The 19,971-nt window shown below is 37.8% G+C and overlaps 1 protein-coding gene across 1 annotated transcript in view; it reads right to left on the bottom strand.

Moving 5' to 3' along the window:
• Window positions 1–6,447, bottom strand: part of LOC125236188 — a 97,630-nt gene extending 91,183 nt beyond the window's left edge. Inside the window, exon 1 of the mRNA XM_048142904.1 lies at window positions 6,389–6,447. The gene's annotated coding sequence lies outside the window, so the exon portion shown is untranslated. The remainder of the gene's footprint in view (window positions 1–6,388) is intronic.
• Window positions 6,448–19,971: the final 13,524 nt, after the last annotated feature.

Raw genomic sequence — 19,971 nt, 5'->3', positions numbered from 1 at the left:
CGTTTTTCAGTACAGATAAAGTTTCGAACTGCCATATAATGAACAAGTTCTCGCACTAGTGCGTAAACAAACACCATCTGTACTGAAAAAATTGCTAAACACCGCAAACTAGTGCCACTGTGGCTATTTTATTTGCATAGTGCACCTGAAGTAAAATATGCAATTCAAAGCTCCTTTGAAGTCAACTCATTAGCATATTGCGAGGGTTTGGAAATGTTTCACACGAACCGAAAACAGACGAAAAGTAAAAAACTATTTTATAAATGAATGAACAAACAATTGCACATCATTCGCTTGACCTTCAGAGCTTGGAGCGAAAATGCTAAAATGGAAAGGTGCCGCCCTTTCAGTTTGGGAATTTTAGTTAAATATACTAGTCTTATTTACTAGATTTATCGAAAAAAAATTGTCCATTCAGAACAACTCAGTTATAAGATATTGCGAAGAAATCTTTAAAATCGCGGAACCTCTCGACTGTTTCCTCCTTCAAAACTTAATAAATCGTAACGAAATTTGAGAATTTGAATAACAATGAAATAATCTGTGTGCGACCGTTTAGTTTTTTTGGCTAATTGTTACCAATTTTGAATACCACATCTTTTTGCGCCATAAACAATAAAACTGTTTTTTGAAACATTTAATGAGCTCTAGCGTATTTAAAAATAAGAATATCAAAAAAATCAAAACGGTCCGACAACCACCGGCAGCTTGGGCCCTGCCCCGCTGGCGGCACCCTAGGTTAGGTTTTTTATAATGTGTTTATATATTTTGTATTGTTTTATATTGTGGTTTTGTATTTTAGTTTTATAATCATATTATAAAATAGCCTAATCTAAGAGAAAAGATAAATAAAGGATATAATAATCTGTGTTGAAAAAATCTGTGCTCTATCTTCAAAAACCAGAGAGAAAATAGTCGAGAGCGTTTGTATGAAAAATTTACCCCCTCTGTATCGTCTTAAGTAATTTACTTTGGGTCTTTGCAACATGTCTTTGTACACTGCTGTTGTATGTACATAGTTATATTGTTTTTTTTTTCTGTCTGTTACCTTCCGTGAATCTTTCTCACTTGTTGCTCTCATCGAAAGGACAGCGCTGGAAGACGCCAGCAACAGTCACGCTGAGATGAAGCCATTTCGTGGCACTTCATTGTTTTCTGTTTGCTATAATGTGTGATTTGTCTCTCCTGTGTTCACGAATATTTTTTTATTTAATCTATCCTTCTTTCATTTCATTAACACACAGTCTCTTTGAGGTATCTATGACAATCACTATACCTTATAAACCAAATTCCACCGCCGCGTACGTCTGTGTGTCTAATTTTATGTTCGCGATAATGTTAACTTTGTAACGTAGTAACGTTACGTAACCTAGGTTATATTTTATTAAAAAAAAAACAGTACCGGTCTTAAGTACCCACATCCTACGACATTTATTCATGTGCTCACGCGGAGTTAGTCCGTTTTCACATTATCCGATCCGATATTGGATGTCGGACCGATATCCCATATACATTACAGCCGCTATCTTGGATTTTTTTCTATTGAAATCCTTTCGACATCCGATATCGAATCGGATAATGTGAAAACGCACTTACGGCGAGAATAAACCAGTTCTTTATTTAAACTCTTGGTTTTATTCCATCTCGCCGTCAACTGTAGCACTGGTCCCACGTTGGGCGCCATAGCAATTATGTAAAAAAAATAGTGCATGGAGTCTCGGAGAGAGAAAAGTGACATGAAATATAACCCTAAAAATATTTTCTCAAGTAACTGTCACGTTTTTGCGTTTAGTTACTTCCATCTTTTTACAGTTTTAAATATTTTTCTTTGTTAATTGCTCAAATTATTGAAAAAAACAAGTTCAAGAGTTTCACTTCAAAAATTGGCTCGGGATATTTCTGGCAGCAGTCTAGAATTTTTTAAAAATTCGAGATGGCAACACTGAGTGTTAAACGGTTAACGCTATCAGTTGAAAGTGGCAACACTGAGTGTTAAAAGTTTAACGCGGTAATCGTAGAAATAGCATTCGGAGTTTCACTTCAATAATTTGTTAAGGTTTTGTATAAGCCATGTACCATAATAAGCCATTAAGTATTTTCAAAAGCGACAACCCTGAAACATTGCACCCGCCTCAACGTGCTAACGAATAATTAAAATGGGTTTACCTCAACTTGAGCTCCGACAACCTCATTTAGACCAGACTTGAATAACTATAGTAAGAAGTTTATTTCTATAAGCGATAATGGTCGACCCATTTTTCATGAATTTATCATCCATGTCACAAGTTCTCTATAATAAAACAAAACAAATATGTATACTTCTTATCAATAGAAATACAAATATTTATCAATAGAAAAGTTATCCAGGTTGTCAGACATCTAATATCGAAATAATAAAAAAAAATTAAACTTAATCTAACACGCAATATATGACACAAATTACATTTACAAAAAGAAGATACCTAGGAACTATTCGACATCCATAAAATATCTTGCCTTTAGCTCATTTACGCGAGATACGAGTACATGTAATGGAAGTATTTTAAGGAATAGTGACTTAAAAAGTTTGACCAAAATATCCCTGGCTATATCATATTTCAACATATTCCCCGTAATCTTTTCAAAGTAAATATACCTAATACCATACCATGCTATATACCATAAGATAACCTGTATATACAATTTTGCAGAAACTTGCTTAGCTTTAAGACCTGTACTGTGCATTAATAATAAATAAAAAAAAAAACATATTTAAAAAGCAAAAGGGCAAGGTAATGAGGTTGTTATTTGTCCACTGTCGGTCGCGATACCCTGACATAACAACAGCAGATGACGGGTTATTGGTGTTTTTTCAGGTCATGTTTGTTTGTATAACACTTGGTCTAGGTTTACACGGACTTGAATTCAAGAGTGAACAGGCACCTTTTGGCGAGTTTGTTTCATCATAGGCTACGTCTTTGCCTCGACTAGTCTGTGATTTAGTAAGCGCATTTATAATTGAGAATAAGAAAAGGCATAATTTGACACAAGTGTAAGTAAAGAGGGACTTATTAGGTATCTTTTTTTTTTAAATATCTGCAGAGTAACTAGTGTGAAACAGCCATTACAGCATTAAGCTCAGGTCCGATCCTGTATGGAGAATTGCAGCCGCAGCCACCTTTGGGACGGCTCAGCCAAATACCAACTCGCTGCTTTAGACTCAGGGGAGCGCAGAGCCAGAAGGATGATTGGCGACAAGAAGCTAACGGCCAAGCAAGCAAACAAGCAAAACAGTCTTTGGCCCATCGGCGGAAAGTCGCCAGTCTGTCGGTGTTATACAGATTGCACTTCGGGGAGTGTGCTCAAGAGCTACACGAGCTTATTCCACCGTCCCCATTCTACCATCGCACTCTTAGACGCACGGCCGGTCTCCATCCTTACTTGGTAGATATTCCGCGAATTCGCACGAAGTGCTTTGCTTCTTCTTTTCTTATGCGCACTGCCAATGAGTGGAATTCCGTGCCGGCGGCTATATTTCCGAGCTCATATAACCCGGCAACCTTCAAATCAAGAGTGAACAGGCATTTTATGGGCGAGCTCACTCCATCGTAGGCCACGCCTTTGCCTTCTTGGCTAGTCTGTGGCCAAGAGTAAGCCCATTTATAATAATAAAAAAAATACAGGATCTTGTTTATATTAACATGCATGTGGTAAGTCGCAAATAAACTTTGCTACTACGAAGAACGTAGCAATTACAAATTCACAGTAGCACCAAGCAGAAGGTGAAACCTGGGGCACATTTCTCAAAACAAAGTCTCTTTCCAACTTGTCATATTAGACATTGACAACCACTTGTAGATTGTAACTTGTAGCTTCGAGAAATGGGCCGCAACGTTACTCCAGACTAATGATTACTTATGTTATAAATTCATAGACGTTTGAGGTCGCATGTTCTATCATCGAATTCGCTGTAGATTTAACTTTGTCTAACTCTACCTGTGCAATTGTAATTAAACCAGTCTTATAATTACAGTTTACAAAGTAACCCTCTGCCAAGGTTCCAGAATTCTAGATTTTAATCTAAATTCGGCCACCGCTGCAAGTCAGCATTGTTGTGCGAGTTTTGAATAAATGAGTCTTGCTTCGGAGTAAGAACAATGCAGTTTGCCGTAACTACTTTATCTTAATACTTTTATTACGTTAATAATTATTCAGTACAATGTGAGTAGTGTGTTTGGACAGACCAACGAGATTGAATACGATCAGTAACCTATTTCATAATAGCAAAGAGGATCAAGTATTATAGAGAGTTACTATCAAAGTAAAATGTGTACCTAATCACATTGCATAGACTGCCATCTCTCGACACAAGCTTAAAGACAGCTTGATATGTGTTGAAATGTCAAATATTAATATTAGCGCCATCTAGCTGAGCGTTCCCCAAAAGTTAAACGTCATATAGGCCACCGCACCTTTTTCTCTAGATCTTTGAGGTACATTTTTTTCTTAGACTTTAGCCGTCTATACATAAGTTTTTGACAATAGTGATAATTGTCGCCCGACAGTGATACTTCGCTGTATATTGCCTGTTCAAGAAGTAAATATTAACGCTGAGTAACACTTATTTTCAACCCATAAATAGACATAGAATTGTCAGTGTCAAGGGTCAATGTCTCTGTGGAGAAATGGCCCACAGTGGTGACGGTGAAAGCGAACGCAGCCGGCGCGCGCGAATGAGGGTAGACCGCGCGCTGTCTACACAACTTTGACATCTACACACCACCATTTTCAGTTACGCTTAACCATGATGCGTTTGATTGTGTCGAAATACCGGCAGTTCGACAAAAACATAACGGAATTCCACTAAAACGTGTTGCCAGTATGAGATTAATAGGGCTTGCACTAGAGATGCGCAAAACGCTTCACTAAGATGAAAAGATTGATTCATATCTTTCGCTAGCGGTGAGAGGTATATCACTCATTTCGCTCATTCCGCTCATTTCGCTATTTCGCTCAGTGAATCTGTCAGACTATTTTGAGCAAGATGGCGAATCGTAAGATACGATACCGCCATATTGCCAAACCGCGAATCCTTCCGAATCACTCCGAAGCTGTCATTCGAAACATTTGCATCGTTTCGCTCTTTTGGTTCAGTGCCTTAGTAGCCGCTCCCCGCTCATTCGAGTCATGAGTGGAAAGAGCGCGCAAGTAACTCTGAGATAGGTGAGTTTCTGAGCTAAATGAGCGAATTGAATCGCTACTGAGTTGAAGAGTGAACGAGTTCAGTCAAAATATATAGTTCTTTTAAATCACTCACTCGCGAACGACACATCTCTAGCTCGCACTGTCACCTAACAAACTCTAAGTCTTAGATAAAATATGTTTACTACAAGAATAGCTAGCCTAATACCTAATAGATGTGACAATCGTTGATGCTGCGCGCTGATTGAAACGCAGTCTGGCTCTGTTGCGCCACTACAGAGGAGAAATAGGGAAAAAAAGCTGAAGTGCAAGGGATTGTGACATTGGTGCCGTATGGTAAAAATAAAAAATCCACTTCACGACCGTGGCTGTTGACACCTCGAACGTAAAAAGTGAAAAACACAAACACGGCCTGACCTAGTTGGCCAATGTTTTTCGGAGAGGATTGAAACTTCACCATGTGTGTGACTGTGAGGCAACAACGGCTGTCGATTTTGTGTATACGTATTTTAGTAACTCACGCTTGTATTCCCAAAAAATGGGCAGAGCACATACAACTGCTCAAATTTCTATGAGAAAACAAAATCGTGACATGGACAGGCCCCGTAGCAGAATGGCATTTCTGTGACGCGAAACGCCACCGAAATACCTCAGAAATGTAGTCTGGCTCTGTCGCGCCAATACGCAAGAGCGATAGAGATAGATAGCTACGAAAGAGACATTATCGTGAGCGACACAAACTGTGTGGGCAACGTCTACACCACAATGAATCTATATTCCACAGTCGACGAGTTTCTCAAGCTGGAAACAAATTATGGGATGCGTCCGCGGACGCGTATCCACCGCCGCGATCTACATAATGAATATAAACTGAATTGTGCAAACTATCGGACGTAAGCCGTGGACGTGGCCTTTAGCGTTCGGACGTCTGACAGAAATCTGGCTCGCTGGATGTTTTTGTCAGCCGAAGCCACGTCCCAAAGACTGTGCACACTTATCAGTCGCGGTCGTCAGCCTCGTTCGTGTGACACGTCGCGTCCCATAATTTTTTCCAGCTTTAATCGCCTGTATCTATGCTGGAACGTGGATCCAACGGAACGCGTAGGATGAAAATATATGAAAAAAATAATCCTGGCACTCAAGAGGTTAATAAGTAGTAATGAAAATAATGTTGCTTATTAATAGGTAGGTAGGTACTTTTACATACCAAGATTTTATAGGTAAGTACATACAGCACACTGCGTCGGTGATTATTTTACCTGTAACAAAAACAATACTCCTATTATGAAACTACTTTTGCCTTATTTTACACATGTAGGTATAACTAGAAAAGACAGAAAACTATTTCAATTAATAATAATTTGACGGTTTGTGTTTCAACTCGAATTTTATGGATCATACTTTAACCCTTAAATACATGACCTTGACAGAAATTTATTCAATAGAGTCAAAAATAGATGATGCATGTATGTATACATCACTATGCATTTAAGGGTTAAGTAAGCTTTTCAAATGTTTCTACATACATTTGGATCACGTCTTCGATATTGATAAAAAATGGTAGGCTTGAACCAGTAAATGATGCTGATCAAGATCCGCTTCCCAATATAATTATTCCAGGTCATTTGTATGAACTTCTTTTTGTTACCGAAAATGTATTAGAAATGTGGTAGTTTCATACAAACTTCCTCGGATATTTTGAGATAGGTGGTAGATCGTGCGAGCAAGCTCCTCACTCTCACTTTAGGTTTAGGAGGAGGTAGGGCATAGCGAATGATATTCCGCTTTGTGTGGTAGGGCACAGCACAGCGGATATCGTCTCGCTCGAATCTAGAGCAGAGCCCAACTGGGGAAGTACCTCCGCCTTACAGAAGACCGCAGCCAAATAGCACTAGACCCTACTCATAGTGTTGTGTTCCTGCCGGTGAGTAAGGCTGCCAGAGCTCAACGAGGGTGCGGTGTGCTGATGACGGGAGGACTTACGGAACTAACTTGTTCCGTCTATTGTCCTTTGAGTCGTCGGCAACCCGAACCCTCCTTGGAACTTGTACACTCCTTTTTGCTGTGTACTTAACCACAGTATAAGGATATATCAGTAGTTAATCTCCGGCAGCGGCGGCGCGGTCGTTACTACTGCGCAAGGTCACGCAGGGTTGTACAACGTTACTATAATCGACTTCGTACAATGTAAGTTGTTGTAAATCTAATAGGTACTATTAACTGTAAGTAGGTTTTAGTATAACAATACCACGTCATGACACCACATTAGTCAGTATTGAAGATACAAAAAATCATTATAAATATATTACTCTCATACGCGCAATAGTAGATTGTGTAACAATAATTGCAAAAGCGTTAATTTAAGTGTTCATTTTATATGTTTTCTCTAGAATACACCCAATCCATCACAATAAAAAAAAAGATTCGTTTGAACTAGAAACGTAGGTACCTACTGTCCTACTCGTATTAGTAACTGTGTATGGCGCTATGCTAGTACCAACGCTCTTTCTACCTTTTTATCTAATAAAGATTCAAGTACGTATTTGTTTCTTAAATACTGACGAAATCATATTTACATAAAATGTTTGAATAGATGTTTGCACAATATTTAAGTAGGTACCAAACTTTCGAGCTAGATAGATCGCAGCATCTACCTAAATGTCGTTACAGATAAATCCTTATTGATTTTAATGTGTCATTCTAGCTTTAAATCTCACTTTTACGCCATTTACGTAAGCAATAATGTACCTAACACTGCAAATATATAACAACCACTTACTTTTCTGGGTGTCTAGGAATTCTAAAGAATGACATTTCCGCATTTTGAGAACTTTCCATACACCCATAAACACTACAGTAACGAAAATATGTCTTCGGTGCTGACGTCATTTTCTCCCGAACTCAACACGTCAACACAGCGCGCAAACGCGGCCCCGACTGTCCAGCCCAATAATCACCAGTTTCGCATGTTTTCGCCGCATGCGAGGGGAGGGAGGGGGACACACCGCGCGGCGTGAAGTTTGTAAGAAGAGTTATTACTGGTTTTATACTGTGACTTAACACAACACACATTGTACTTAACACAGCAAAAGGGAGTGTACAAGTTTCTAATGGGGTGGCAACGCGCATGTGACACTGTTTGAGTTGCAGGCGTCCATAGGTTACGGTGACCGCTTTACATCAGGCGGACCGTATACTTGTTTGCCACCGACGTTGTATAAACAAAAAAAAAAAACTTATCGGACGACCTTAGCACGGCCCGGTAATCTGTTAGGGATTTCAGTTCTGTCTTAGTTTAAAATTATGAGTGAAAATTGTGTTAGCTTAAATCTATGTACATATCCAAGAAGATAAATCTGTACCGCAGAGCATCTTACAAAAATCTAAATTATATTATCCTGAACAACCATTCCGGAAGCAGCCAATAAAAACTTAGAGATGGCGGACAAAACCGGCTTAATCCAGTTTGGAAATAAATTTGAATTTCAACGAGAACCTCTCTCAACAATTCCTAGCTAGCTCACAATAAGTACTATTCAAGACCTGGGTGGTATACATATTTTTAGCAGTACCTAAGTAAAGGGACTACAGTTTACCAGTTTGCTATTAGGTACTTTTTGCGAATTACCGACAAGCCTGACAAAACTAGTCATCTTTGAACCCTTGCCGCGTCTCAGGGCCGAGAATTATTTTCATTTTCATGTACTTACAGTTAACCCTTAATTTGGCAAAGTCCGGTGGGACGGACAGGTGATAAAAAAAAATATGTCGCTTTTTAGGTAGAATTTTATTTAATTTAACATATGGAAAGAGACTCTTTTATGATACATGCTTTGTATAAAAATACTATTTGACCACTGTCAACACTCGTTTGACAGTTACTCGTCAAGATGGCACCGCATCAGAAGTCAACTGTTTTTAGCAAAATATTTATGCGATTTTCTTTTGGTTTTTGTAAGAACAGGGTATTTCTGTTGTATAAATAATAAAATATATTACATACTAGTTGCAAGTGGTTATGTTTTCAATTTATTTCTCAATTTCTAATACTCATAATCATCATCTAAACAAGTTGTCCGCCGCACCGGACAGTGCCAAATATATACTAAATACGATTTGTCCGCCGTGGCGGACTATACCAATGTTGCGGTGACACGTGTTGTAACAAATTATTATATTGTTTTGTTTATTATTTTGATTTTCTTGTTTTGGTGGCCTGCTTTTATGCTTAGATTTTTTATTTAATCCAACAGCGTGTGGTGCTGGACCAAGCAGTTAAAATTTTGGCACTTTTAGGTATACGTAGTGCGCGGATATTGTGAATGTTACATGTCGCGCGAGGGGCAATAAACATTAAAGAAAACCGGGTAGATCAAAATTTATAATTTCTTTGTCTGCCCCGAACATTGATATAATTAATTTCGGGTAGTTTTGTGTTGTTTACATCTTCGACGACATTTTGCTGGGACATCACTGTCACATCAGTCTGTCGTGATCACGGCCTGTGCAACCTGGCCAAAAAGTCGGAAAAAAGTTAAAATAATGATATTTGACTATAAATATGTGTCAGTTTGATTTTCATACAAAATTATTATATTTGTTAATTTTTAAAATAAATATATGTTAAGAAATACTTGTTTATTTTAAATGACCGTATGTTTGGCAGAGTCCGCTGTGGCGGACATATTTTTTTTCCAAAACTAATAAATCTAGATTTTTTTAAATATTTTTCGGACGCTTTAAAAACACCTGTTATTCAATATATTAATTAAAATCGGAAAATTTATGTCACCAGAGTCTCTGCCAAATTAAGGGTTAAGTGTAAAAATATGGGTGTACACGTCTTACTCAAAAAAACAGTGCGTGGAGTCTCTCCGCGCGAAAGAAGTGAAACTTCCTAACATAACCTCAAAAACATTTTGTCAAGTGACATTTTTTTTTAGTTTAGTTACGTCCATTTTTTTACTGTTTTAAATATTTTACATTACTATTTGCTCAAATTATTTAAAAAACAAACATAAACTCATTTTGCACTCGATCGAAATTATAAAACACACATTCCTACCAACCATTGTGAATAAGTGAATAAATGGAATGAGTGAGTCGCGTTGAGACAGAATGTTACGCGCTGACAGAATGTTACGCGCTGAGTGAGCGGCATTCCACGCAAAGCAACAATGACTGAGTGTTACGCGCTGTCAGTTGAAAGTCGCATTAGAAGTTTCAATAATATCGCCTTTTCTAGTTTCCGTCTTCTGGCTTCAGCCCTTAAATGCATGACCTTGACGAAGATTTATTCAAATTTGAATTTTGACATGCTGTCATTAGAGTCAACATTAGAGTCACTATGCATTTAAGGGCTAGACAATAAGCTACTTACCAGCATCTAGTTATATGATATTCGAGCGACAGGGAACTAGAAAAGACGTTTTCATCTCCTGTTTTGTGGTATGGCCTAGGGTTTTGCTGATCTCATAATAATATGGTAACAGTTAAGTAAGACGTAGATTTTGAAACATGTTTTTCATAAATACAGAAATGAATACATACCTAACTAATATATAGAATTATTTCTAAAATAACAAGTTTTCTTTTAAATAATTTTAGTCTTTACATTCAGTTCCTTACTGTTAATTTTCCCCGCTGTTCTCTAAATCTGTTATCATTCGGAGAGGGATGAAAATTAGTTTAAAGTAGAAGCGTCTCAGGAAAATATAAGAGGTTTTTACTTCAAGCTCACTTTTCACTTCATTTCTGCACACTTAGTCCACGTTACTTCGTGATATTATTTTATTTTTATTTTTACGTATAGCAAGCTTTGTAATACTAGTCTTTAGGTATTTTAATAAATGTAAACAAAAGCTACCCTCTAAAGGCTCCTTAATCTCCTTATGTATGACAGTTTTGGGTAAATAGTAACGGAATGGAAGGTGTGAATAATATATGGAAATCCTGGGACATTTTTTCTCGTATCAGGATCGAAAGACCTCGCGATTCTGAGTATAAATCGATTAAAAAAATACCCATGTTACAAAAAACGTTGGGTGGACAACTTTAAAAAAAAATGGCACAAATCATCCAGTGCTTTAACTGATCTGACATGTCGGATCCTAGTCGTATCTGATCTAATATTCAACATTAAAATTTCGAATCGAGCATTCATTTCCTATGTGAATAAATTGGTCGCAGCAGTTGCATAGTGACAGTAACAATCGGTGCAATAATTTTCAATCATCGCCAATATGGCGTCAAAGCTGTCAGAACAGACTGTGAGCACAATAAGTAAAGAATAACAGTACGACTACATATTTTTACAACTAAAGGACAAAGGAATTGTGGCCATGAGTAACCCCATTTATAATTAAAAAAAGGAAAAATTCACACCTCCGGCAGAACTCGAACCTGCGAACTTCTGCATTGCTTGTACAGCCGCTATGACCAACCTTTATGGAGGCTAGCAACTTAATGGCTGCACCGGCAATGCAAAAGGTCGCAGGTTCGAGTCCTGCCGGAGGTGTAAAATTTTCAATTTATCCTTTAATTTAAAAATAATTATGCACGATCGCTCGCAGAGAGAAAAAAATAAATTGAAAGCCACATGATCGACGATCCATGAGCCACGTTGATAGTGACTATTGACTATTATTTCCAATTATCGTGACATAATTTAAGGCACCAAAGCTGTCAGAACCCAATGCGCGTACAGTGGGTAGATATAATAACAGTACGACTGGTTAAACGCCATATGATCGCAACTGCGCTATACAGTAATAGTCGACTATTATTCCCAATTATCGTAGCATACGGCGCCAAAGCTGTCAGAACAAGCTGTGAGCACAGTGGGTAGATAATAACAGTACTACCAGCTAGATGTTTGATGATCACAATACTCTGCATTGACGGTTGATAATAATTCTTAATAATATTTCCTCATAAATAGCGCAAAACCGTCCGTAATACAGTTGACATAATAATACGATGGATATACGTACGATTCAGTCAGACGCCTGACATTTTATAGCAACTGAACTGTACAACAGTAGGCATTCGTACATCATTTCTAATCGTTGTTGCATATGGCGTTGAGCTTTGATCGCAGTAGGTACATAATAACAGTATGACCAATAAAGTTTTAGAAAAGGTAGTAAAAAAAACTTATCTTTAAAAAAAGTCTTAGGAATTGCAAAATCCAGTAATGGTCCACGACGATTACCAATTATGTTAGCATATGCCGCCAGATCTATATTAATTCAAACTCACGATTTTTACACATATTTAAAATTGCAAACGGGACTTAATCGCGTATTTACTATGTTTTAAACACTAACCTCCGACGTTTCAAGGACGGCATTATCCCCGTGGTCTCGGAGCAGACTGGCTGAAATTGACATCAACATCTTCTAGCTGTACGAGTTTTACGAACTACTCGCAGGACCGAGGTCCTGACTACCCACTTGAACAGTTTGTACACTAGGGATGTCACCTTGTCGACACACAACACTCACGATATTCGGTTTTTCAACCTGCGATATTAAAACATAGTAAATACGCGATTAAGTCCCGTTTGCAATTTTAAATAAATATAAATATATACTGTACATAGAAAACACCCATGACTCAGGAACAAATATCTGTGTTCATCGCAAATAAATGCTCTTACCGGGATTCTAACCTAGGACCGCGGCTTAGCAGGCAGGGTTACTACTGACTGAGCCAGACCGGTCGTCTCGGAATATCTCATTTAAGTAAAACAATCCAGCTTACTTCTAATGAACAAAGTTTCAGTTTATTGAGTTTAACAGTTAGGGCCTTTAGTGCTTAATACACCGTATAATTTATAAAGTAAAATTATTTAAGGGAAAAAATTACAACGAAATTTAAAATCGGCGGACAGATTTGAGTCAGTCAAAAAGTTAATTCGCCCAGGTTAGGCTACTGTTTCGCAGTTGAACAACTAAGTTGTCCACTCAGTAACAATAAAATGTTCATTGTTCAATGTGTATTGTTCAATGAACTATCTCCTGTGAACTGTGAGTGGTGTAGTTGATTCCCATTCGGACCAGTTTCCAATATTGACGGTAATATTGAGGTTGAATTACGTGTCGAAAATTATTGATAGCGATAGCGATCAATCCATACTATCCATACTATCCATACTTCCATACTAATATTATAAATGCGAAAGTAACTCTGTCTGTCTGTCTGTCTGTTACGCTTTCCCGCTTAAACCACGCAACCGATTTTGATGAAATTTGGAACAGACAATCTTTAGACCCTGAGACAGAACATAGGCTACTTTTTATTTCGAAAAAAAGGGATGAAGGGGTTGAAAAAGAGATTGAAAGTTTGTATGGGATTTCTTAATTTTAAATGATAAAACCATGAAACTTTATATTTTAGCACTTGATAAGAAATCATTAAACATATATTTAAAGTCACATACAGGTCGAACGCGATTAATTAACATTATTTTTACCTTTAAAATAAACATGGTGGGAAATAAACATTAACTAAAAGCGGGTAGATTATATTTATTTGTCTACCCCGAACATTTATATAAATTAATATCGGGTAGTTTTGTGTTGTTTACATCTCCGGTGACATTTTGCTGCGACGTCAGTCTTCCGCGACCACGGCCAGTGCAACCTGGCCGAAACGTTGGGAAAAAAGGTAAAAATAATGTTAATTAATCGCGTTCGACCTGTATGTGACTTTAAATATGTGTACAAAGCGCGAGAACTTAAAGTGTTATATCATTAAACATCTTGATAAGGGATAGGGATAGGGATAGGGATAGCGATAGGGATAGCGATAGGGAAAGCGATAGGGATAGCGATAGGGATAACGATAGGGATAGCGATAGCGATAGCGATAGCGTTAGCGATAGCGATAGCGATAGCGATAGCGATAGCGATAGCGTTAGCGATAGCGATAGCGTTAGCGATAGCGATACGGATACGGATACGGATACGGATACGGATACGGATACGGATACGGATACGGATACGGATACGGATACGGATACGGATAATATGGGTATCGTTAGAGGGATACGGATAATCGGTCGGCGGTCTCTTACAATCAATGTGCTCTAAGACGATCGTTGTTTGCTTGCTTGAAGATTACGTTTGCGATAAGTATAAGCAAAATGTAAAAAATTGTAAGGGATAATAGAAAAAAGTACTTTTTACCCACCGATCATAGTGTCGAAATACGGGCTATGTGGGATGTTTATAAAGGTTTCCCCAGCGTATATAGAATTACCTACGCTGTGGTCGATGTGTAATATTTCTACAATCATTGCAAGCAAAAGTATTATGTGCAATCGAAATAATCGCAGATAAATATACCTACAGAGAAACCTACGGTCCCTACGGATCCAAATGAAAATCTTAATGAATACTTTTATTACGCGGGCGAAGCCGCGGGTAAAAGCTAGTATAAATATAAAACAGAAGAAACTGAATGACTGACACACCAAGGCACAGCCGGAACCGCTGGTCCTAGAGATTCCAAATTTGGCACGTAGGTTCCTTATAAGGTGTAGAAAATAAATAATTTTTCAAAATTCACTTCCTAAGGGAGTAAAATGGAAGTCCAAAGTTTGTATGGGTAAACAAGATTAATTAGATTATTTTATTTGAAGGGTATTCCTAAGCAATAAGCATATATGACTTTGTACGCGGGCAAAAGCTAGTGTTATTATAATGCTATAGATAACTCATAAGAATAGATAATGTTGTTATATTTTCTTCTCCTTCTTCCAAGAGTTATCCCGGCATTTCACCGGTATTTGCGTTTTTTTTTACACCTTGGCAGGTGCTCTGTGTGCGTCCCATAACACGGGCAATGGCAGCATCAGTGTACCCACTACATTTCATAAAAGTGCCAACAAAGGCTCTACGTGTTGGGCTTTACGCACATCGTGATGGGAAAGAAATATAATAATATTATTATGCTCATACGAGGGGCGTTCAATAAGTAATGATAATGAGTATTAAAACATAAGAATGTAAGTATCCTTATATTTTTATAATTAAAAGTAACTCTTTTGTGATTTTTTTACATATTTAATTTTTTTAATTATTATTTTTTGCCCCCTTTAAAAATTAAAATCTTAACGATAGTCTAAATACCATGTCAGTAAGCACTTCACTTCACTATACTTCAGAGTAGCGATTATATTAAAATTTTATTTAAAGGTCGGGTATAAAATATTAATGATCCTTATATTGCCTTCAATATTAGGTATGTCACTTGTAGCTTTAAATACACTAACTTGAGCAGCACCCTCGGCAATTTGAGGATTTGGCCCTGTCGACTGTCATTTTGAAGGCCAAAACATTATTATTTATTTGTTTAAAATGTTCTTATTGTAACTAATCATTTTTTTAATTTTAAAATGATTGTATGTTCTTGTTTAATACTAACGTAATTTTGTTTCCTTGTTTATCTATATTCTCAATTTTTTTCGTGATAATCTGTAAAAATCGTGAACATGACCCAAAACAGCACCTATTTTTTTTTTGGATACCATACCGTTTGAGAATGTATCTATACAAACTTTTTTTATTGCTGTTACTAACAAAGGATAAACCCAGCTTTAATTTAAAGTATGATTATTTTTGATATTCATGTCAGAAATGAACTCACGACATGTCAAATATTCATGAAAACATGCTCTTATTTTACTGAAAATGTTCATCCCCCACCTTGTGTCAATTATTTACATATCAAAGAAAAAAAAATGAAAGTAGTAAAAATTTGAATTATGCAATTTCACTTTAATGAGTACTGCTACATGGACAAGTTAAGAAAAATTAAATCAAGATACAGGAACATATCCATTCTCATTACTTTTTGAACGTCCCTCGTAGCAATTGCTATCCGAAACTCCTTCACCATACGTATTAAGACTGAGCATAGGGGTACTCATACAAGGGTAAATCTACCGGAAAAACACCGAACACACACAATAGAGGACTCATACGGGGAAATAAACGCTCGAGGTGTATTTTCCGCAAAACTGTTCGCTTTACTTTGAGGCTCGGTTGCGGAGTTCATTTAATTTTCAGAATAGGAAAAGCTTTTTGGCTCTGGCGGTTAAGTTTTTGTATGGTATATTGTACATTTAAAAATAACTAACGCTATGCGATTTAAGAGAGGTATTAGACCATACAATGACCCGAGTAGCCTGAAAAGAGAAAACTAGTGCCGCGTTTAGATTATGATAAAATTTTATAATGATAACATTATTATTTAAAATTTATTACGTTCGATTAAAATGAACTCAGTAACGATGTGACAGTATGTATAAATATTTATATAATATGACATCATACTGCTGGACTTTGATTTTGACTTCGAAAATTTTTCATATCGCGACTCCACGTATTTTAGAACTACTGTAAGTATGCGATAATAAGCCTAGTGATGTGAATATTTAAAGGCCGCAAGTTGTGGAATAGGTACCACGAGATGGGTCGTGGGTAAATACCCAATCTACCCACCCAGGTATTTACCCGGTAAATACCTATCTACCCGGTATTTACCCGTATCTACCCAAATTGACGGGTAGATTCATTTCATGTTGCACATGCTGATTTGTGTTAAAATGGAGATAAATACTAAGTTAGTGCTTGTAATTATTATACACAATTCAAAACGAAACTGTTCAGTCAAATATACAATAAAGATTACAGAAGTTTTAATGTATATATTTAAAAATAATTAAAAAAATATGTTTTACGTGTGCTTTTTAGATTGCATTAAATAGTCGTATTTATACGATAAAGATAAACTTCCTAGTACTGGTTGAAGGGGGTTATGGTGGGGTTAGGGGGGGTAAAATGTATTTTTTTTCATATTTCATGGAAACTATCATGAATATCGAAAAGTTTTGTATGTACGAACTAAAGTAGACACAATTTCCTACAAAAAAGTTTATATACATTTTTGTCATAAAACATACTATGTATGAGTTATGAGCTTCAAAAAGTGATTTTTGAAATATTTTTATTCACATATTTTTATTTACAATTTAATTTATCAGACTTATAATTTATATTAAAAGCATTTTAAATTATTTCCGTGTCATTATTTTTAAAATCGGGACTTAATCGCGTATAACTACATATTAAACTGACCTCCAACGTTTCAAGGACGGCGTTGTCCCCGTGGTCTCGGAGAAGACTGGCTTGAAATGACATCAACACCTTCTGACAGCCGCGCGAGTTTTTCGAACTACCCGCACTTGGTTTTGATTATCAACTTGAACTGTTTGCGCACTAGGGATGTTACTCTGTCGACATACAACACTGACGATATTTGATTTAACGACTGTCGATATTATTATCGGCTTACACTTATTAATGACAGGATTCCATGTGGATGAGATCCTAAAACCTTCGTCCCGATTGAAATTGCGATGTTTTTTGATTTCAATGGCTTCACGCACTTTTCTACTGTAGAAATGGCGTTCCGTGGAAAGGACTTTAGGGTCATGTAGTTCGATCCAGTGGTTTGGCCCTGACTCTAACAAATGTTCAGCCACGGCAGACTTGTTGACCTGACGATTTTTCACAGCCGCGATGTGCTCCTTTACCCTTTCTTCTATGGTGCGCTTAGTTTCTCCAATGTAGGAGCTACCACAACTGCAATCAATTTTATAAACGCCAGGTGATTGAAACGGTATAACGTCCTTAGGTGATCTTAGGCTTCCTGCAACTTTGGATAATGGCGTGTACACCGTCTTTATAGAGTACTTTCCAAGTACTGTACCAACCTTATCCGTCACACCTTTAACATACGGCAGAAATGCCGGTTGTCTGGACACCTCAGGACGTTTCCCCCTTGCCTTCCGTCTAGGTTGCCACTTTTTATTCTTGTACCCGTTCCTTCTAAGCACCTCCTGAATATGTGACAACTCATCCTTCAAATATTCAGGGTCACACAGATCATACGCTCTATTCACCAGCGATGAGACAACTGACTGCAGGTGGCGCGGGTGGTGGTGAGAAAGGGCATTCAAATACCTGTCAGTGTGCGTAGGCTTTCTGTAAACAGTGTGAGTTAGGGTTCCGTCCATTCGACCAATCACTTTCACGTCTAAGAATGGCAAACTGCGCTGTGATTCTAATTCGTACGTAAACTTAGTCCTTGGATGAATAGAATTAAGATATTGGAGAAGTTGCTCCACCTCCTGCTTACCACCCTTCATAATACAGAAAACATCATCCACATATCGCTTCCACAACTTCACTGCCCAAGGCTGCAGATCTACACTGGCCTCGATATGCTCCATCCAGATGTTTGCCAGAACCGGTGCCACAGGACTACCCATGGCAACCCCATCAATCTGGAGGTAATGTTTTCCGCGATACAAAAAGTAGCTCCCTTCCAAGCAGTTCCTCAGCAGCACCATTATTGTCTCCGACATGCCACTATCGCTCAGTTTCCTTCTGACAACTTCTAGACATTCTTTAACGGGAACATTGGTGAAAAGTGACTCCACATCAAAACTCACCATTATCTCATCTGGTTCCAGCGTTACTTCTTTGAGGATGTCTATAAAGTGACGAGAGTCCTTCACGAAAGACGACGTACCACCCACAAGCGGCTGCAACACCGATCCAACATGCTTTGCAAGATCGTAAGTGGGAGAAGAAATCTGACTCACGATAGGCCGCAACGGCACGTTTGTCTTATGTACTTTTGGCAAACCATACAACTTAGGCGGTAGCACAATCTTCGGTTTGTACAAACGATTGAAAACGTCTTCCTCGAAAATCTCTCTGCAGTCTCTGATGACAGCCCTAATGCGACGAGTAACCCTAGCAGTAGGGTTGTACGAAACAGGTTTGTACACAAGATCGTCATCCAGCAAGTGTCGTATTTTACCATCATAAGCCGCTGTGTCCATCACTACTGTGGCATTCCCCTTGTCAGCCTTTAGTACTAAGATATCTTCATTATTCTTCAGATTTCTAAGGGCTATCCTCTCCTCTGTAGTGGTGTTACTCTTTGGCAGTTTGGCTCTCCTCAGGATAACGGCAACATCCTGTCTTAACGCTTCCGCGTCACACGACGGTACCTTATTGCGCGTTATGGCCTCCTCAACACCGCAGATCACGGTCTCATAAGGAATACGTTTAGGGGTTATAGCAAAATTCAACCCCTTCTCCAGTACACTGACAGTTGCATCATCCAAAGTAGCACTCGATAAATTAACAACTGTGGTGGTAGTTTTGTCATCGCGAATATTCCCCGTACTCACGTTTCTCCTATATCGATAAAGCAGTCTATCATACTTTCTGTTATGCACATCACTACTAGACTCAAAAATACGACCAGCTTGCTCGTAGGTAATGCGATCGAGTAAATCGAAATCCTCGCGTGACAACACTGAACTACACATACAATGTACTTCGTACAACTCACACTGCACTTTGTCCAAGTCCGAATAATTGTTTTTTATTAGCAGTTTCAAGAGGCGGATGCTATTTCCGTGTGTCAGAGAATGATATTACACCATTTTTATAGTTGGAAAGATACACTAAAATCACATTTTATCTCATAGCAACCTATTCGTTCTCAATTTGAATAAACATTATGTGTACAATTACAAAGACTGACTTAAATTAATCTATTTTAGCCCAAAACACCATTTAAAACGTCAAATTTGGAAGAAAAATGAAAATACCCGCGTATTTACCCGCGGGTAGGTAAATATCGGGTATTTACCCGGTAAATACCCACCGTCGGGTATTTACCTGGGTAGTTACCCATCTC

Source organism: Leguminivora glycinivorella, chromosome 18 (assembly GCF_023078275.1).
Source record: "Leguminivora glycinivorella isolate SPB_JAAS2020 chromosome 18, LegGlyc_1.1, whole genome shotgun sequence".
NCBI lineage: Eukaryota > Metazoa > Arthropoda > Insecta > Lepidoptera > Tortricidae > Leguminivora > Leguminivora glycinivorella.
The sequence above is the reverse complement of the archived record's forward strand: the minus strand, read 5'-3'. Positions and strand labels throughout refer to the sequence as shown.